The sequence below is a fragment of the Schistocerca piceifrons genome, chromosome 9, assembly GCF_021461385.2.
Source record: "Schistocerca piceifrons isolate TAMUIC-IGC-003096 chromosome 9, iqSchPice1.1, whole genome shotgun sequence".
NCBI lineage: Eukaryota > Metazoa > Arthropoda > Insecta > Orthoptera > Acrididae > Schistocerca > Schistocerca piceifrons.
Genome location: NC_060146.1, coordinates 49,235,876 through 49,258,177, shown reverse-complemented (window position 1 = coordinate 49,258,177; position 22,302 = coordinate 49,235,876). Strand labels below are relative to the sequence as shown.

The following is a 22,302-nucleotide window of genomic DNA, read 5'->3' as shown; positions in this document are numbered from 1 at the left end:
TGAGTTCTTTGTAAGTAGCCGGAGGCGGCAGTGACATGATGGCCTGCACGTGGGATTTGGGAGATGTCTGTGGAGACGGTGTGACCCAAAAATGTAACAGAGGACTGTTGCAATTGGAATTTATCCTTGTTGACCTCGACGACGGTTGAGTTCAAGGTCTGGAGGACCTCGTGTAAATGATTTTCGTGTTCCTCAGCCGAGTTGCTGAAAATGAGTATGTCATCCAGATACGCAAAGCAAAACTCGAACTTTCATAAGATTGAGTCGATGAAATGTTGCCATGTTTGTACGCGTTTTTCAGGCCAAACAGCATGTAGTTGCATTGGAACAAACCGAGTGGTGTGATAATAGCTGTCTTTGGAATGTCTTCTGGCACTATGGGAATCTCATGATAGGTACATTTACAGTCAATCACACTGAAGATTGTGGTGCCTGATAACATATGAGTGAAATCGTTTATGTTCAGCATGGGGTAATTGTCCATGATGGCCAGCTGAAGTGGCTGAGCGGTTCTAGCCACTTCAGTCTGGAACTGTGCTGCTGCTACGGTCACAGGTTCGAATCCTGCCTCATACATGGATGTTTGTGATGTCCTTAGGTTAGTTAGGTTTAAGTAGTTCTAAGTTCTAGGGGACTGATGACCTCAGAAGTTAAGTTCCATAGTGCTCAGAGCCATTTGAACCATTTATCCATGATGGTACAAGCGTTTAAGTGTAATCACCGCACATTCCAAAAGAACTATTCTGTTTGGGGACGAGGTGAATTTGTGAAGACCAGTTGCTGTCCTAAGGTTGTAGAATACCTGCCTCCAAAAGTTCATTAATTTGCTGCCGGGCCACGCGCAATCTAATGGGGTTGAGGCGTCTAACCCTGTGCCTAATAGGAGGGCTGACAGTGGTAATTATCTTGTGTGTCATTCCGTCAGTGATGGAAGAAACTGAGAACTGCACACGAGACTGAGTAACATCCTGATGTGAAGTTTTTGGATGAGTGAGGCTCGACGAGGCGTAACTCTTAGTGTGGGTGGAAAAAGGCAGCATGAAAGGGAGGAGGAGGAGATTAGTGTTTAATGTCCCGTCGACAACGAGGTCATTAGAGATGGAGCGCAAGCTTGGCTGAGGGAAGGATGGGCAAGGAAATCGACCGTGCCCTTTCAAAGGAACCATCCTGGCATTAGCCTGAAGAGATTTAGGGAAATCATGGAAAACCTGAATCAGGATGGCCGGAGACGGGATTGAACCGTCGTCCTCCCAAATGCGAGTCCAGTGTGCTAACAACTGCGCCACCTTGCTCGGTGGCAGCAGGAAAGTCACATGTCTGTTAGGTGAGTATGGCATGTGCTTGTTTAGAGAGGTCAGCTGGGTGCGCAGCATGAAGCAGATCAGGACGTGCAGTGACTGTCTGTTGTCAGCCTTGCCTTGGGTAACCAGCACAGGCGAGAGAGGCGTTGGCGTCGCATGGGGAACAGCGATGGCCACCGAGTCAACTGGTTGGCGCGTGAGAGAGGGAGAATGTTTATCAACACGTGGGTGGCTGGCTGCACAGTGAGAGTGGTCATATCGCGCATGTGACTGTCATTAGAAGCACTGTTTGAAACATATGGACCTGAACGTGGCGAGTGCGTTGGGGGTGCAGTGTCTACCAGACACGAATCGTCACACGCAATTAATGGTTTTGGACTAACCTGCTGAGTGTCCGAGCTGGTGTACACTGGAGAAACAAGGTTAGGAGGTGGCACTGTGGACTGCAGTTTCACCAGCGAGGTACGACTTGAAATGAGCTCTTTGTAAGTGTGTGCTATTCGTTGTTTCAGCTTGTCATTTTCCCAGTCAAGTTGTGCTGCCCAGTTGTATTCTGACAGTAGGTTAGTGATGCAAGTCACAATGTCGCCCGTGAGGGCAGAGCGCTCATGTACTAACTCACATGTCGCAAGAGAAACAGAACGTGGAACATAAGTGCGGGAGCACAGTATCTGAGTGTTAGCGAGATGGTGTAACACTGAGCCCTGAACCACATTCAGAGAGAGTTTCTAATGGGACAAAGCATCAATACCGAGGATTGGTTCATTGACGTCGGCAGTGCGGAAAGTCCGTGGGAAACTCAGAGAAGGAGATAGGTGCACCGTAACTCTGACAGAGCCTGAGGTTTGTAACGTTGACCTCGTCAGTGAAAAGATGGGGGAGCCATCGATGTAGGTATGATAGACACGTCAGCACCAGGGTCGACTAGGAAAACGAGGTGTGACGAAATGTCAGTCACATATAAACGACTGCTTGGCTGGGCGGACAAGTGGACGGAGTGCAATGTATGGTATGGGGATGCCTGTGAGGTTCCCTTCAGGGCTCAGCTTCATTTAGGTGCTGCGATTGGCTTGGGTGCTGACAAGGTAACCGACACTTCTTAGCATTATCACTGAAAACCTTGTGGTACCAGCAGTACGGATGAGCTAGATGTGGTGGTGGTGGTGGTGACTGTGGCAGCGGAGGAGGCTTCTCCTCGTCAATTTCTTCTGGCATGTATACCGGCACATATGGTGTGTGGGCAATCCTGGAATGTTCGGACAATGGAGAGAGTGAGTGGATACAGCCAGTCGGTGTAGAAAGAGCGGATGTGGAGTGAGCTCTGCTTCTGCCAGCAGATGGCAGGTAAACAGGAGCAGTTGTGCTGACCAGCGGTGAGTGGTGAGCTGGTTGGTGTTGTCATAGCAAGCATACAGCTGGTCTGCAATGCGGAGACGAGAGCCAATTGACTCAAAGGAGTGCAGTTGCAGGTGAATCTGTATATTGGTAGGCAATTTGACAGACCACACCATCCACAGAGTGATGTCCGGCATTGTATGCTCACTCATGAACAACCGAAGGCAGTGCCAGAGTTTTGATGGAGTTCGGTCCCTCAGGTGTTCCTCGCACAAGATCCTGATGATTAATTCTTGTGGTGAGCTGGTGAATCGGTCCATGATCGTTTTCTTCGTGAACTCATACTTCGGTGGAGGTGGTGGCAAGAGGAGTGGATTGCAAATTAAATTTTAATGGCCAGTAGTGTACATCTACATCTATACTCTGCAGAATACCATGAAGTTCTGAGTGTTTTGTAAGCAGTCTCCTTTGTAGACTGACTGCACTTCCCTTATTCTACCAATAAACTGAAGTCTACCCCCTGCTTTATCTATGACTCAACCTATGTGATCATTCCATTTCATATCCCTAGACAGTATTATATAAGAACAAAAGTCCAGTAAACATGGACTCAAAAATGCATACCTTTAGCTATGAGCACTTGTTCAGTAGAAGAGATGTGTTTAACAGCAGCATAGATGAACAAGTACTCAGGTCTGCATTTTGGAGCTCATGTTTAGTGGGCATTCTTTCTTGTTTTGTTCCAAGCCACCACCTCTGAAAGTTGCCTGCCCTACAATCATAGCAACAACAGTACCAGTAGACGTGTTCTGCTGTCAGAGGTATAGGAATGTTTTTGGCTTATAACTTCGACTCGTTCATTTCCAGACAAGGGTCCTTTATCTCAAATTGATAAATTTCACCTCCTCCATCATCCCTGAAAGTTTGTAACATCATCACAGAATCACCCTATATATATACTTGTGTGGACTCCTATAACTTCAACATTCTGTAGCGCTGTTGGATAATGTTTCCAGACACAGGTTCCTGTCCTTTGTTTGTTTCTCATGACACACACACACACACACACACACACACACACACACACACACACACACACATGCATGCACATATATAAAAAAAGTTACATGTATCTAAGAATATTTTAATAATACAATAAATTCATTCTATTTCATCTTGTTTAGCATCAGCAGCAGCTTTTGCACATTCTTGATTCAAATCTCTTGTACTTTTCATGGTGTAAACATTCTCCCATTGAACAGAAGCAGCAAACCTATAAGAATCCACTCAGGAATTTGTAAAACAGTGAAAATGAAGAAATGACTTTTATTTTATGTGGCAGACTGTTGTACATTTCTATAGCACTATTTATACTGAAGGTTTTAAAGACTGGTGTCCCTATCGACTGCACAAGAAGGTTATCTTTCTTCCTGGTATCCTGTTCATGTACATTAAAGTTTGTATTAGTCTCTTTTAAATTATTTCTCATATGTTGACAGGCTTATACAATAAAAATGCAGGGAAATGGTAGGATCAAAGGCTTCTGAAAGTGGGGCCAACAGGAATCTGTTTGTCATGCATGGTGCATTGCTCATACAAATATTTTTTTGGTAAAAAAGATGACAGTTAGTTCAGTTGCAGTACCCCACAATATAATCCCATACTCCAGAATGCTGTGGAACTGAGAAAAGTATGCAATTTGAACAGTCTGGAAGCTTGCTTTGTGCCCAAGTAAACATAGGCTGTAGCATAGAAAAAAACTTTCTTCAGTGTTGCATTTATTTTTGTTATGTGTGTCTGTCACATACAATTACGTTGAAGCCATAGGCCTAAAAAATTTGTTTCCAGTGAGGGATAATCCCACTGGCATCTATTGTCACAGAGATACTGGAGGCTTGCCCTTTTAAATGGAAATTAAGAGCAGTTGTTTTGGATGTATTTATTATTAGTTTGTTTCTTATAAACCTGTTGTTTAGCTAGTCTCATCTGGAAACATGGTATTTACTTGTGATTCAATGCTTAGATCTAGGTCACTTATGCATAGAAGGGAAATGATAGGCCCAAGAATGGGTCCTTGAGCACCTCCACTTTTTATTATTCCTGCTTCTGAAAAATATGTTCCAGTGCCATCATTTAGTTTGTGTATTATTACTCCTTTCTGTTTCTGATTTTTTAATTATGAGGAGATCCATCCTCTAATGCTGTACTTTTGGAGCTTTCCCAGCAGGATTCAGTGATCCAAGATGTTAAAAGCTTTGCTGAACTCTAAGAAAATACGAGGAGTATTTTGTTTTTCATCCAGTAATTCTAAAACATTTTGTAAGAAATTATAGATGGCACTAGTCGTGGCTTCATTTTTCAGGTAATCATACTATATCTCAGTGAGGATTTTGTTCTTATCCAGGAATTTCATTAACCTGTTATCCATGGTCCTTTCAATGAGTTTGGCAAACTCTGGTAATATTGAAACTGGTCTATAGTTTTTAATACGATTTGTCACCTTTTTTATGAATGGGAACCACTTCAATAATTTTAAAACACTCATAAAAGATTCCTGTCAAGGATGAGCTGATTATTTTTGCAAGGAGTATTACAATGTTTATAATAAATGAAGTCTGGAATATCATCAATTCCTAAGGACAGTTTGGAAGGTTTTTTTTCTTTATGAATGATATCATTCAGAGTGGTTTCATAGAGATAGATAGGGTGGAGGCAAGAATTTACTTCGCTCTCATGGCTGTTTGGACTGTCTCACTTATCAGTGATTATCAGACGTTTTTTTTTTTTTTTTTTTTTTTTTGCTACATAATACTACCTGAAGAGATTTGCAGTCTATTAGGATCAGTAACTCTTCTGTTGCCACAGTTCCGGATAAATTTTTCCTTTTTACTATTTCTTTCCTGCTTTATCACTTCCCAGATTGTTTTGCTGTTATTTTGCGTCTCTGATATGAACTTATCATTAGCCATTATTTTTTCCTGACATGCGACTTTTCTATACATCTGAATATATTACGTATAAAACTGATGTGGAGAGAGGTTGTGTTATGGATTTTTCTGTAATTGAGCAATTTTCTTTTTGTGTTGCTTGAGATTTTAATGCCCCTCGTTATCCATGTCTTTGCCTTTACATTTGTGTTTCTTACTCCCCCGTGTTTTGAGAGAAAATGCAGTTTCAAAATAACAGTTGAAACTGTCAGGGAACTTTTCATACTTTTTGTTGGTGTCACGCATATGGAAACTTCTTTCTACCTTTCTCTTGATAGTAAGTGACTGAATCTCTCTACGTTCTGTGTGTTGAATTTTCTTAAAGTCAGAGTTCTCTTCGGCTTTGGCAGGGTGTTTGTAGTCAGCCTGATAATTTCTTCTTAGTGAAGATTCTGAATTATCTTCGAGAGGCATGCCCCACCGACAGCGGCTATCCGCCATAATGTAGTGTGTTCCAATAGATTCATGAATTTTTTGCTTCACACAGGCGTATGTTTTCTGTAATAATTAGCACTGTGTTATTACCAGGCTGCTCTACTGTCCATCTACCATTTTCGGTAGTACTTTTACAAAACGCTGTGGACGTTGTTCTGCTCTGTTTTACAAACTTATTTCGTAAGTTAAATTCACCTTCTGTTTTTCACTCTGGCAATGTCTCACTTTTATGTTTTGGTTCTGTACTCTCGTCTAGTAGCATACTGATGACCTCTTTTGCACAATATTGTTCCTAAATTTTAAGCCTAATCTATAGTCGTCATATTTATTGCCTACTTGCCCACATTTTCCGCTTGGCGCTTTCATTAGTACAACAGTAATGATATAATGTCTTACATTATTACGCACATTCACGCTTTTTTCGCATGAGCAAATGTCAGAGCTCATTTTTGGTGAGCAGTCATCAAAAGCTATCATATTGGCGGGAATTTCAAAACTGGGGGACGGTAGCTTGGTGAAGTTAGGCCAGCCATCGTCTTACGTATTCAGCTCCTGTAGCAGGTTATTCACTCGTACGCCAGACTGTATATTTCTCTCCGTTTGCTAAAACTGGCAATATCGTCCTCGTCACTAGACATTATATAGAAGACAATGTGAACACTCTACGAAAAATAGCGTTATAAACGATGGGAATACACTATGGAAATTTTTTTTTCTGCCATTGTTTTGTTTTCAATGGTAGTGACCGTGTGTACAGTGAGTCGCTAAAATGTACATACTGCACAATATAGCTGACGTTTGGTTAAATTACATTCATTTTGTTGTGGAGACACACTCATCCGTAGAGTATCCCCAAGCGCTAAATTCGTTGTTTGTTGGCAAAGATAAAGATGTGAATGCCAAATAAAAGTTGCTGTAGCATTTTGACCTGTAGCCTAATATTTAAGTTCGTCCGAAATTTACTCAGGCGATTTCAGCCGGACGCCGGTTACACCGTACTCATCTTTAGGGCTCGTGTGTATATTGTTACTGTTAATGTTACCCGAATCAATAGAAGAATATATGAATGTATTTGTGTGTCCAAAAGACTGACAGAACATAAAAGTACCTACGTAACCTCAATGATACAGTGGAAGTTTTTTAGTTAGTATAATTGCAATACCTTATGCTACACGGGATATAGTTTAGGGGAACCCCGGATCAGACGGAAAAACGTATTTTACAGTCATGGCAAACAACTGGAGAATCGCTTGGCGCAGAATAATCAACCTCCTTTCGATAGATACATCTGCACGACCCTAAGATCGACTCCGTTGAATCGAACTTCTCGAAGATAAGAAACGAACTTTGCCGACATCTCCCGAAATTGGTGGCGAAGGACGTAGGTCACTGTTGTTTGTGTGCGAAGTAAGCGTGTTTTTTGAAGTGACAGTGATCATTTGAAGTTGTGAGGGGGATCAACATTGCAAGTGGCATACCGGTAACAGGTTTCACCTCAGCGGTTTATACAGCCAGTTACATTATGAATGTTGTAGGTGACATTTTGAGGCATTCAGAACTCGTGCTTTTTTTAGTGGGGTTTCAAAAAACAGCCTGCTTTCCTTCGCCAAAGTGCTTCTTAAATCACAGTGTTGATTTGAAGCATCTACAGAATAAAGGTGGAATACATTTTATCTTGCTTCATCTTGCCTTTCACAGGCGTCTCCTTTGGGTAACATGAAAACGATCTGTTAAAAACGCCACCCGAGAGTGACATTGCGCGGTTGGCAGCAGTAAGCTGAAATGAAAGAAGGTGGGGTTTCATGCGCTTTGGGAAGTACAGATTTCTTCAGCGACGAGAGTTGACACATTCGCTACATAGCGTTATACGTTGAGAGTTACCTTGCTTGTGAAACTGGATCTGGCTTTTTACAAGCATGTAAACAATCCTCCGGTAAGTTAAACAGTGCTAACAAAAAGATTTTATTGTATTGTCTGAGTAATAAGTTGCGTTATTTCACTGAACCGGTATTCCATTGATGTTCATGCTATCTAGCGAAATTAAGGAAATTTAACATCCCTCGAACTGCGTCGAAACAATATCACATTTGTTATTCCACTTCAGAGTAAAGAAATGTCATTTGTTTTAAACGACTACAGTGTGATCTTCATTAATACTGATAGCAATATGACATTTGGCGTTGTCTCCCACTGTCACCTTCGTCTTATTTCAAAGTTATATAGCTAATGCTGCTGACAGCTTTTTACATTCATAGAGTATGAATGTTATGACAGTTGTTTTAATTTTGTATGTGTATTCATGGCCATAAAAGCATTAGCAATGCTTTGTAGGTAGTAAGTACTAACAGTAGTAGTAGTAGTAGTGTTATTGTATGTCAAATAATGTTGTTTCAGATCTGTTCTGTTGTCGACTATCGAATTTCTTTCAAATGTTGCCTGAATGTTTCATAAACTGTCAAAAGTACACTAAGTTTCTAGAGCACAGATCTTAATACTTTGTGTGCATGAGCCTTACTAGTGAAAGATGGCGGTGTTGCAGCGGCATTTAAAAAACATGTAGCCAGGTTTGGAGGGTGATTGTAGTGAAACTCCAAAACTGGACAATATAATTTAACAGTTCGCAGGGTGCTCTTTTTGTAAGTTTTATGATTTAACTTACAATATTTGCTCGAAATACCACACAGAATCATTCAGTTTTGCCTATACAAAATGTCTCCAATGGTAAAGCAGTTTTTTCTCTTCAGATAGCGGATATAGAAAGCTTCTATTATATGATCTTGGTTTCTGCCAACATGTTTGTCAAGACTGCAAGGTTGATCAATATAAGGGATCTTGTTTTTCCATGAAGGTGCAAAATTTCTCACACAACTCGATACTTGAGAGAATCATGTTCTAAGCTCATAAAATTTGCTGGACATAAATATTAAGTACATGCACAGACAAAGTGTGCCTTTGATGAAACATGAACCATGGACTGCATTTATTTTATTTTCGTGGAAAACCATTACACAAAACGAGAGTATAAACTGTCAAAAGGTTTAAGCATACTGTGTCCTAAGTATAAGATGATAGTCATTATAAGAAAAAATTTATTAAATTCAGTTGTATGTAGCTTATTTATTCTTAACTAGGTAGCTATGACATTATCCAGGTGTAATACTCATTTATTCACAAAAAGACTTTGGGAAATAAAATATTGTATCATAGGTCATTACAAGGTGTTCACCAAGATGAAAATCACACTGAAATAGATTTGTTTTGAATACATTGTGGGAGTGAACAGTGTCCAATGTGTTACAAATATTTACTATCAAAAACAGTCTTGATCACAATTTATTTATTACAGTGACCGGTTTCGACCACTACTGTGGTCATCTTGAAACCTACAAGTCGTATACAAAGCTTTAATTAGAGGGCTACATACAGTAAAGAAAATTCATAAAGTTATAAAGCTATAAAACAATGAATCACCAATGAGAAAGAACCTCCTTTTGGTGGTAAATCACTACTGGAGAGAACAGTGCACATCTTATTATACATAATGGAGGCTCCGCCCACTTCTGACGGAATGATATCATTACTAACCAATAGGTTATAGGTTGAATAACAATGTAAAATTTCTTAGTTAAAAGAACATAGTCAAGAAAGGGAAATAAACACACACTAAACTTAGCTTGTTTAACGGATATTGTCAATTAAGAAGCGTTACAAATATTTAAACATGTAGGATAAATGAACTTTGTTTTGACAGTACATGGGTTGCCCTCTCAAGGCCTGTTAGTGAACCATTTGGAACCACTGGTTGCCATGGTGAAGTTGGAAATTGGAATCTACATATGAACTTCATAGACAGCAGCCTATTTCATAAATATGCACAACTACTGTACCCTCTAGATTTTTTTTTAGTATTTTCCTTAGTATTGATCTGTAAGAATTATTATGTACTCTATGTAAATGGAAGTGTCTTGTTACACCAGTAAATCATATCTATGCAGCATGTACTATACATGACAGTTAATGATTATTGCAGCCTACTCATTGAAAATCGTTTCAATAAAGACCATGGCAACCACTAGTTTGCCTATCGACTTTACAACAACTTCAGTGGAAAGAAGCCTGCTATCACATCTTTGGAATGATGTCCAACTTCACCATGGCAACCAGGGTTCCAAATGGTTCACTAACAGGCCTTGAGAGGGCAACCCATGTACTGTCAAAACAAAGTTCATTTATCCTACATGTTTACATATTTTTAACGCTTCTTAATTGACAATAGCTGTTAAACAAGCTAAATTTAGTGTGTGTTTATTTTCCTTCTTAATTGACAATAACGGTTAAACAAGCCAAGTTTAGTGTGTGTTTATTTTCCTTTCTTGACTATGTTCTTTTAACTAAGAAATTTTACATTGTTATTCAACCTATAACCTATTGGTTAGTAATGATATCATTCCGTCAGAAGTGGACGGAGCCTCCATTATGTATAAGAAGATGTGCACTGTTTTCTCCAGTAGTGATTTGCCACCAAAAGGAGGTTCTTACTCATTGGTGATTCATCGTTTTATAGCTTTATAACTTTATGTATTTTCTTTAATGTATGTAGCCCTCTAATTAAAGCGTTGTACACAACTTGTAGGTTTGAAGATGACCACCGTGGTGGTCGAAACCGGTCACCCTAATAAATTGTGATCAAGACTGTTTTTGATAGTAAAAAAAAAAAAAAAAAAAAAAAATAATAGATTTATGTTGATAATTAGGTACAGCTACAAGAGACACTTCCTCGGAGACCCTATATTCCAAAATGATGTTAAAAAACAACCTGTCCAATAAATAATGTGTCACCTCTTTATAATTTTACAGTGTCTTTCCTCTCCAAAAAATGTTAGTTTACCCTTGACATTCAGAGTATTTTTGTCCCAGTAATGTCTTTGGTGTGCATTCCTGTATGCCCTGGTTGAAGCTCTTGTGGATTTTTTTGTTGCCATGCAACCATATCCTCAGTAAATCTGTACTTAACTATAACAATAATGCAACTAATAAGTTCCACATTTCCCCTTTTGCCATCCCACACTTTTCTCTTTCATGGCCTTTTTTAAATTTCTTAATATTACTCTTTCTTTTCTGAATACATCCACAAAACTCTACCTTCTTAATTTTAGTATTTCTGTGCTCTAGTGCCTAAGTTACTCTTCTGATTGCTTTGAAATCCCTGAACATGTCTTAAAATGGTGTAAAATTTTTGGTATGCTAACACTCAAAGCCTGCAGTAAACACACTAACATTTATAATCAAATAAAACAGCCACAGGTCACATTCAGTTCGATATTAAAACCAGTTTCACTCCGCAGATGTGAGCTGATCCAATAACTAATGCCCTGGTGGCAACATATTAAGTTTTAAAAGAAATTTTTCACATTCACACAATACCCAGTTCTCAGGTTGAAAGCCCTATTTTTCAGTGTAAGCCCTGGTCAGTTATATGGCGATACCTTGTAGAAGAGCCTGTATCCTGTCATATTACTGTTCTACTAATCTGCTTCTCAACTAAGTTCTTGTTGTGTCAGTTACTTCCCTTCCTTGAGTGGGCCAAAGAGATGGAGGTCAGAAGGTGCGAGACCAGGGATGCAGCGTGAATGAGGAAGAACTCACTACCAAAGTTTTGTCATATCCTCTTCGGTGAGCACACTTGTGTGTGGCTTTGTGTTATTGTCAAGAAGTGTGTTTGAATTTTTGTGGCAATAAACATACTCTAATCAATCTTCAGTTTCACAATAGACAACAGAGTCGATCATTTGATGGAGGACACCAGACAGAATAACCCATTTAGTCACAGGAAACTGTAGCCAAGACTTATAACCTGAGAGTACTGTTTTGAACTCCTCCTTCAAAGGAGATCCATCTCATTCCCCACATTCTTCCCAACAATGTAATTATTTCTATACCTTAAGAGTTCAAACATTCTCCGACACCCTCACATATTTTTCCACGTTATTTCCTGTGCCTTCATATGCCACAGGAACTCGCTGAACCTTTCCCCTCCCTCCCTCTCTCCCTCCCTAACTCAACTCACACTTTCACTTTCTTTCTTTCTTTAGCTTTCTTTTCCATTACTGCATTGACATGACCTAATCCATTTAAAAGTGCTGATTCCTCTTTCACACACAACCACACCCATTGGCTGCAGCCCACCATTATCATCATCTTATTCATTTTTCCTTTAAACTTAAGATATAATGTACATTTTATGGAAAATGGAGATTTGTGGCACCTTGGGATTCCATTCCACATTTCCATATCACAAGGTGTGGCCTTAAGTAATTTGTGATTGGGATTTCCTTAACATCAGTTCATATAATTGCATTTCAGTGATTCCACTTGTTTCATTTCAGTGAACACGAATCAGTTGTTATATTTTACTATGACAGGATCAACCGTACTGGAGCTATTGCCCACATACCTCACGGGAGAACATCTGCTTATAGTGTACAGATGTAATAAGAGGAAACATAATTATCAATGAGGATGTGAGTTGGACATGGAGAAGTGCTCAGGAAGCCTAATGTTAGACATCTGCTCATGATTAGTGATAGTTCTCAGGAATGTTGTCTAGTAGAAATTTTTGTTATGATGTATTTATTTTGTTTTATGCTGTTGCTCATGTTTTACCCTGCAGAGTGAACTGGTTGCCTGGCCAGCGTGACAGCACCATCATGTTTACACATGAGAAGTAGGTAGGGGAGATAGTTATATTGTACACCCTAGAACTCGTTTAATGCTACATATGTGTACAGGCAACTGAATGAAAATGCCCATGTAGGGCAAGAACACAAACAATGTGCGCAGTACATCTCTCCTGTTGCTCACGACGCTTTGGTTTCAGTATCCATAAAACTACCTTTCCCAATGATACTGCTATTTTCCGCAGCTGTATATTTCGACTGTCTGCTGTTTCAGTTCTGATGAAAACGCTGACTGATGTTCTCATATTTTCAGTTTCCTTGTCCATTAAAGTATCTCTCCTCCAGTAGCCATCACATACTTTTTCTGCACGATTTGCAACTTTTTCTTGTTTTCTAATGCAACAATAGTGCAGGTTGTTTAAAAAGGGACTTTACAGCTCTGAAAATTCATATAAATTAATTGACAGTATCTGCAGAGGTGATTGTAGTGTCAACATCAAGTTTTGTCTCGTGTTGTCTCATCTGGTCGTCCAAGCACATCTGATGGTGTTGTTGAGCGAGTGAGACAACGTTTCGTCAACAAGCCTATGAAATCGACCCGGCGTGCATCTCACGAACTGCAAATCCCATGTATGACTGTTTGGCATGTGTTAAGAAACGGTTTACATTTGAAAACGAATAGGTTGACAATTGTACAAGCAATAAATGACCACTGATAAAATTGCTCGCAAGAACTTTTGTGCAGATATGTTAAATCTGAACATTTCTTGGGCAAAATCATCTCGTCTGATGAGTCAACTTTTCACTTAAGTGGCAAAGTTGACACACGTAACTGTAGGATTTGGAGCATTGAAAATACACATCAAACGTTGAAACATGTTCATGATAGCCTTAAACTGAAAGTTTTTTGTGCATTGAGCAAGAACAAAGTGTACGGCTCCTTTTTTTTCTGTGAGAGAAACCTCAATGGGATAGTGCACCTAGATATGTTACAACAATTTTTGATACTACAGACTGATGAGGATGACCAATCTGAACTTAGAACCTGAATTGATGCTGCTGCTGCTGAGCAAGTTACACCTGCAATGCTACAGTGAGTCTGGAAAGAAATTGGCTTCCGATGGGGTGTGTGCAGGCTAACCTACGGAAACCTCATGCAACATCTTTAGTTAAAAAATTGATGTGTTTCCCTAAAAAAAAAAAAAAAAACCACTAAACCCAGCTATATATATTCTTTCAATAAATTTTTATGGATTTTTAAAGTTGTAAAGTCCTGTTTGGAACACCCTGTATATCCTAATATTAATGTTGCAAAAGAAAACTGATTGCATACTATAGTGGTTAACATTTTTGACTAGTAATGCTGGGGTCCTGGGGTAGGTTCCCAGTGGCCACATCAATTTTTTCCCTGGTAAAAATAAAAAAAAAACCTGGATGGAGGTTCTGTGTCATGTGCCCACTAACAAGTTGCTTTATCATTATAAAAGTGGGGAAATTGTCATGCAAGTGGCAGAGGTAGTGTTCCATACAGAGAAGGGTTTTCACCAGGCTAACTGACATGCAGTTTACCAGCATTAAAAGTATCAGCAATTATTTTTTGGCTTAGAGAGAGATGCTTGATGATGTATTCAGGCTACAGATCTTATTATTTGCAAGATGCCACACTATTTCTATAAGATTTAGGAGTAAATGGTATGTTGGCTGCAGGAAGGCTCTCCAGATTTTGCCAGTGGAATAAAATGGAGGGTTTGGTGCTTAATTAATGCCAGAAATTTGGCTTTCCCTTGTCTCTTTTAATTTTTTTCTGTTAATTTCTACACGATAGTCCAGTTTACAGTCACAACATTTAAATGTTGTTTGGCACCGTTGTTTGACAGTACTTTTCCTGGAGTATTACTTTGCAACATGTAGTATTCACAACGTTGTGCGTAGGAATCTGTGATGTGTCCAAATAAACTACTGGCCGCTTTCATTCTAATGCTTCGTAAAAAGTCTAATTTAGTATGCTTTTTTGTAAATATGATGTAGTCTCTTGTCTACTTTTAATCACTCAGTCATTCTGTAGTTTGGTCCCTTACAAAATAGTCCCGTAGATGGAGACATCTCTATCAGAGTTTTTTTGCTGGCACGTAATTCCATTTCTGTTCAACAAAAGCTGTGAACATCTTGCAGAGGTGGCATTTCCTTGCATTTTTCATGACATCACCAAAGTTGCCATCAGGCAACACATTTTTCATTTTTAACAGTGAAATATTTGTGTTCCTCTTACTTACCCTGTTTTGGTGCAGATATTTGAATCCTGTACCACTTGACATTGTGTCCATCCTTGTGTGCTTTGCACGCCATTGTGTTACCTAACTTTCACTTGCCAAACTTGGCCTGCAGATTATGTTGCCTTCTCTGTCAGCACTGTCGTCCCTTTCTCAATCTCATTGTCAATAGAATTAATGATGTTGGCAGCAAGTTGTCACTCGCATGTGTGTATAAGAAGCTATTATTTAATACGATATTACGTAGTGGCCATAAAGGGGTGACCCCAGATTCAGAACAATTCAAGGTGATGCAAATTCGCCAACGCATACAACAGATGACAGAAGCCCTACAAGACACTTAGTGCAACTACAGAGTACGCTGTGCAGTCAGATACGAGACTTATAGAACGAAATAGTGTGGCATGGAAATGTTTCGCTGGAACAAATTAATAATTTGTGCGTGACAGACTCTGATGAAACTATGAAAACAATGATTCATCTGGTGGCTGTAGAAAGATGTGTGTGCCTCGGTTCCTGTCTGATAAATTGGAACTCTGGTTTTTGATGTTAGAGTTGGCGTTTACTCATAGTAAAGTAAAAAAACTATCAAGGAAAGTTCATAATAGCAGTCAACAATCTGGACACCAGAGCACCGGCATTAGTAGAAGAGCAAATTAAGCGTGCACCAACAACACAGCAATATGCAAATCTGAAGAAGATTTTGATAAGAAGACTTAGTCAACCGTTAGATCAATAGATACACCACGTGTAAAATAGCGAGTGACAAGGTGACAGACCCCTTCAGAATTTTGTCGGCAGTTACGGGAGATAGTGATGGAGGCAGAAAGTTTGGATGATATCCGTCGGTACATTTGCACATCACAGCTTCCCAAGGCGGCAAGAGCAGTGATGACATGACCACTGTTCTCCAACTGGCTGATAGAGTTTATGCAACAATGGCGACAGCAAGTACACTGCACATCGCAGAAGCAGTAGCGAAATCTGAAGAGGATCGTGAGGTGGCAGTCCACAAAGGTCAACAGGCACACACAACTGTAAACTTTTTAGAAATTAAAGGAACAACTAGACGAGCTATAGAGACAAATCAAGACTTGGAAGACCACTGGATTGGAGGGTCCTGCAGGACAAGCTGCCAAGTGTATTCTACTATGCAGTTACGCCTGCCATGTCAATGACATGGAGACTGTAAGAACAAACACTTCCTTTTTGCCTTTGTTACGAAGACTCTATGTAAGAGATGAGAAGACTTTGTTGTTATCTCCTAGGCACTGGGTCTGATGTAAGCACTTTGCCTGTAGAGAGAGATATATCAGTCAAAGACAGTTCATTAGTTCACTTCATGGCAGCAAATAAACAGCTGATAACAATGTATGGCAACTGCACCAAGAATGTGAATTTCAGTTTTCATAATACTTCTCATTGGACATTAGTAATGGCAGGTTTTCTGTAGTATCACCAATGACATTCGGTGGGCTCGACTCGAAAGGACAACAAATGGTAACAACTTCTTGAAAAATTTGGAGAAAGAAGAGACAGTTCAGCACAAGTAACAGCACAAATTCTGACCACAGTGGCACATAATATGGTACATCACATAAACACAGTGCCGGGCCTTCCAGTCAATTTTAGCCTGAGAAGATTGGAACCAGGCAGGTTCGTAGGTGCAAAGGCAGATTTTGATTGTATGTTAGAAAAAGGTGTAAGGCGAAGGTCTGACAGTGCACAGTCCACACCTTTACATCTCTCCCCAGGGGGTTCGCCACTCCCTGGCTGGTTCTTGCTTGGCTACCACTGGGCCCCAGCCTTTGCAGCATGTCTATCCTCTTGCTATTCTTTTCCCCCTCCCTCGGGGAACACATCGGGGATATTATTGGGAATGTTCTGCGTTCTGTCTCTGACATACGGACAGACTCACCTTTGTTCTTTGCTCCCTTTTCCTTTCTTTGTTTCTCTTCTCCTTCAGTTCCTCCGCTTCGGCATTTGAGGATCCTCTTCTTTTCCAAAGGCTGGCCTACACATCTGACGCGTAACAGGCGACTTGGTAACGCGTAATTCCCAGCCCTGGGTTGACAGGTGGGGTTCGGATGTACCCCTCGGCACAGGCCAGGCCCGGGGAGGGGTGATTGTTTGAGTTGTAGTAATCTTCCCAAATTGCTGATTGGTCCCTCTGTCAGGTGTTTGGGAGGTGTGAACAATCGTCTTAAGGCGGGTGTGCCCCCTTGAGAAGGGAACCCCAATTGGAAGGACTGCACCATCGGTGATGCTGGTAATCGTGGGGGATTTCCTCGCGATGAGTCAATCATCTTCCCAATCGACGTCTACAAAATGTAAACGTAATGAGGCTAAAGATCCGTCCCGCTGCACCACTGTTCCTTGTGGTCTCACGTACCGAAAAAGGTCAGTCGTTCGCCATGGTAAATCCATTTGTTATTCAGAAAGGTGTCAATGCAATTGCTCGCCCTGTGAAATCCTGCTCTCATTTATGGAATGGCACTTTGCTTTTGGAGACTGCTTCTGATTCTAAAGCACAACTGCTTGGTGCCTCACTTCTCCACGGCTACCCTGTTTGTGTTGAGGCTCATAGAACTTTGAATTCTTCCTGTGGTGTAATTTACACCAGACTGCTCAACATTCTAACAGGGGCCGAAATACAGTCTTACCTCTTTGATCGAGGTGTCATTGCCGTCCATCGTGTAAAGAAAAGGGAAGATACCTCTTTAGTGCCCACCCGCACTTTCTTTCTCACCTTTGGTAGAGTGGTGCTTCGGTCCAAGATCAAAGCAGGCTATGAAATTATCACACTCCGGCCGTACATTCTGAACCTGATGCACTGCTACCAGTGTCATCGTTTCAACCACACTAGAATGTCTTGTCGACACCCGGCCAAATGTGTAGCCTGTGGTAGGGACGCATACTAGGGCGATTGTCTACTTCCTTCTCCCTGTTGTCTCAACTGTGATGGCAGCCCGCGTGTGTCTTGATGAGTGGGATGTCCAAGAGATTCGAGTAAAGGAAAAGTGCCTCACCCAGTGGCTCGCAAGTTACTGGCTAGTCGCAAACGCTGTGTTCTCCCATCTGGCACCTATAGTTCTGTCCTTGTTACCCCTCGCCCCAAGAAGGATGTGGCCACACAGACATGTGATCTCAAATTCTGGTCTGATGATGTGAAATCGCCTAGTGTCGAGGTAGCATTGCCATCCCCCTGTCCCGCTGTGCAACAAACCGTCAAACTCTCGCCTCAAGGAGCAAAGCCACCAGCTACACAACCAGGAGGCTGGAAAGGGCAGAAGGAGTACTCCTATGAAGACTTCCTCCGTATCTCCAGCCAAACAACACCTGAGTCTCCCTCTAACCGGAAATGCTCAAAGAAGTCCCCCCAAAGGCAAAGGGCTTCTCCTTCGCCAAGACCCCGTGGTATTTAGCCCGGCCAGCCTCTGTCTTGCTGGTGCGCACCACCAACCGTTTTTCAGTGTTGGACTTAATGGACCGACTGCACAAGCAAGCCGATGCTTCTGTGGACCTCATGGTGCGTTGTAGTCGCGACTCTACACCAGCTGTCACTCAGCAGCCGCCGAGTTGACACCCCTACACTCTTCCTTCTCGTGACTGCCCTCCAATGTAACGTTCGCAGCCTTCAGTCCCACATAGAGGATTTGTGGCTGCTTTTAGCACTGCAGCATCCCCTTGTACTCTGCCTTCAGGAAACGAAATTGCGCCCTGACTATCACTTTGAGCTTTCACATTACTTACTGATTTGTTTTGACCTTCCTGCTGAGGTCAGCATTCCATCTCGTGGGGGCATTGTGCTGCTCCTACGGGATGACATTTGTAGTCAACCCATCTCTCTGACCACCCATCTTCAAGCTGTTGCAGTTCGCCTTTTCCTTCCTTGCCTGACCTTTTCCCTCTGTAAGCTGTTGCAGTTTGCCTTTTCCTTCCTCGCCTGATATTTTCCCTCTGTACCATTTATTTACCTCCGTCATTTGATGTCACTAGGGCAGACTTCCTTCTGCTTATTGGGCAGCTACCTCCCCCATTTTTGCTACTTGGTGACTTTAAAGCACGTCATCCCCTTTGGGGTTCTCCCAGTACCTGTCAGAAGTGTCCTCTTGGCTGACCTTCTTAACCAACTTAACTTCTTCTGCCTTAACACTGGAGCACTTACTTTCCTTTCTGACTCTTCACACACCTATTCCCATTTGGACCTATCCTTTTGCACTGCCCAGCTTGTCCATTGTCTTGAATGGTCCATTTTTTCTGACACCTACTTGAACAACCATTTCCCGTATGCTCTCCGGTTGCTGACTCCTACCCCATTTGTATGCACACCATAATGGCAGCTTACTAAGGCTGACTGGCAGCTTTAATCCTACCTGGCAACCTTCGATCAACAAGATTTCCCAAGTTGTGACGACCAGGTGGAATTGTAGCAGTTCAGCCTGCTTTTATTTTCTTCGTTTGTTGATTGTCCTCGGTGACAACGTACTGTGTTGCTACACTGGATGGAAAATTGGGGGTTGTAATTTTTACACTGACTACAGTAAATAATGTAGCCGACAGATGCACAGATATGTGTCACTGTCTTTTACTTTCACTTTTCACAACCTCCAGTACACATTTATATGGCCAGTGCACTTTTGTTTAACTTTCCATAAGCCTCATTAATAGTTAGCAGGATAACATCCACATACTGCTACAATAGTTTCCTGTTGAACATATACAAGCAGTAAAAACCTAACCACAAAGTTCGCAGTTATTGAAGAATAGAAAGATACGTAAGGTGCAGACACTTGTCATTGTTTTTACACATGGCCTAATTGCTTAACACTTATTCCACAGTTAAGTTGAAGCATTGTTGTTGTTGTAAACATCACAGTTTTCTCAGCTGTGGACTGTCTCATGACCAAAATTGGCCCCTTATATATCCTCACAATAATAGGTGCTAAAACTTCACACTGTTCGATGCTTCATTTACAAAAATGACAATTAAAACTTAACTCATTATATTAACTGAGTACAACAGAAAATTGTCTTTTTAACAGTTTCTTCAATTGCAAGAGTTAGGCCAAATTATTTGTTTAAATTGTGAAATTAACATATATAGTTATGCAAACAATACTTTTGACAAAACAGTTACTTTGGAATTAATTAAGGGCTGGCTTTGCCAACATGTTTTCGAAGAGAGCCAAATGAATACTTTAAGAGTACTATTAGTTGTTCCTCCAAATGTTTATAACTAGTACAGAATTTATATTTCTGTATATATAAACAGTCGAACTCAAGTTACAAAACAATTACTGATTTTACCCTATAATAAAGGATATTAACTAGCAATAGTCGAAATAAATTGTGTTGTTGTGGTCTTCAGTCCTGAGACTGGTTTGATGCAGCTCTCCATGCTACTCTATCCTGTGCAAGCTTCTTCATCTCCCAGTACCTACTGCAACCTACATCCTTCTGAATCTGCTCATCTCTTGGTCTCCCTCTACGATTTTTACCCTCCACACTGTCCTCCAATACTAAATTGGTGATCCCTCGATGTCTCAGAACATGTCCTACCAAGCGATCCCTTCTTCTAGTCAAGTTGTGCCACAAGCTCCTCCTCTTCCCAATTCTATTCAATACCTCCTCATTAGTTATGTGACCAACCCATCTAATCTTCAGCATTCTTCTGTGCCACCACATTTCGAAAGCTTCTATTCTCTTCTTGTCTAAGCTATTTATCGTCCACGTTTCACTTCCATACATGGCTACACTCCATACAAATACATTGAGAAATGACTTCCTGACACTTAAATCAATACTCGATGTTAACAAATTTCTTTTCTTCAGAAGCGCTTTCCTTGCCATTGCCAGTCTACATTTTATATCCTCTCTACTTCAACCATCATCAGTTATTTTACTCCCCAAATAGCAAAACTCCTTTACTACTTTTAGTGTCTCATTTCCTAATATAATTCCCTCAGCATCACCCAACTTAATTCGACTACATTCCATTATCCTCGTTTTGCTTTTGTTGATGTTCATCTTATATCCTCCTTTCAAGGCACTGTCCATTCCATTCAACTGCTCTTCCAAGTCCTTTGCTGTCTCTGACAGAATTACAATGTCATCGGCGAACCTCAAAGTTTTTATTTCTTCTCCATGGATTTTAATACCTACTCCAAACTTTTATTTTGTTTCCTTTATTGCTTGATCAATATACAGATTGAATAACATCGGGGATAGGCTACAACCCTGTCTCACTCCCTTTCCAACCACTGCTTCCCTTTCATACCCCTCGACTCTTATAACTGCAATCTGCTTTCTGTACAAATTGTAAATAGCCTTTCGCTCCCTGTATTTTACCCCCGCCACCTTCAGAATTAGAGAAAGTATTCTATTCTACATTGTCAAAAGCTTTCTCTAAGGCTACAAATGCTAGAAACGTAGGTTTGCCTTTCCTTAATCTTTCTTCTAATATAAGTCGTAGGGTCAGTATTGCCTCACGTGTTCCAACATTTCTATGAAATCCAAACTGATCTTCCCCGAGGTTGGCTTCTATTAGTTTTTCCATTTGTCTGTAAAGAATTTGCATTAGTATTTTGCAGCTGTGACTTATTAAACTGATAGTTCGGTAATTTTCACATCTGTCAACACCTGCTTTCTTTGGGATTGGGATTATTATATTCTTCTTGAAGTCTGAGGGTATTTCACCTGTCTCATACATCTTGCTCACCAGATGGTAGAGTTTTGTCAGGACTGGCTCTCCCAGGGTTCTCAGAAGTTCTAATGGAATGTTGTCTACTCCGGGGGCCTTGTTTTGACTCAGGTCTTTCAGTGCTCTGTCAAACTCTTCACGCAATATCATATCTCCCATTTCATCTTCATCTACATCCTCTTCCATTTCCATAATATTGTCCTCAAGTACATCGCCCTTGTATAGGCCCTCTAAATACTCCTTCCACCTTTCTGCTTTCCCTTCTTTGCTTAGAACTGGGTTTCCATCTGAGCTCTTGATATTCATGCAAGTGGTTCTCCTTTCTCCAAAGGTCTCTTTAATTTTCCTGTAGACAGTATCAATCTTACACCGAGTGAGATAAGCCTCTACATCCTTACATTTGTCCTCTAGTCATCCCTGCTTAGCCATTTTGCACTTACTGTCGTTACCATTTTTGAGACATTTGTATTCCTTTTTGCCTGCTTCATTTACTGCATTTTTATATTTTCTGCTTTCATCAATTGAATTCAATATTTCTTCTGTTACACAAGGGTTTTTACTAGCCAGCGACTTTTTACCTATTTGATCCTCTGC

General features: G+C 40.7%; 1 protein-coding gene across 3 annotated transcripts in view; it reads left to right on the top strand.

Moving 5' to 3' along the window:
- Positions 1 to 7,425: 7,425 nt before the first annotated feature.
- Positions 7,426 to 22,302, top strand: part of LOC124717149 — a 45,475-nt gene continuing 30,598 nt past the window's right edge. The window contains exons 1-2 of one of the 3 annotated variants that reach the window (XM_047243906.1): positions 7,426 to 7,589; positions 7,757 to 7,991. The gene's annotated coding sequence lies outside the window, so the exon portion shown is untranslated. Of the gene's footprint in view, positions 7,992 to 22,302 lie in introns of all 3 variants that reach the window. The other 2 variants (XM_047243907.1, XM_047243904.1) reach the window with 2 other exon arrangements.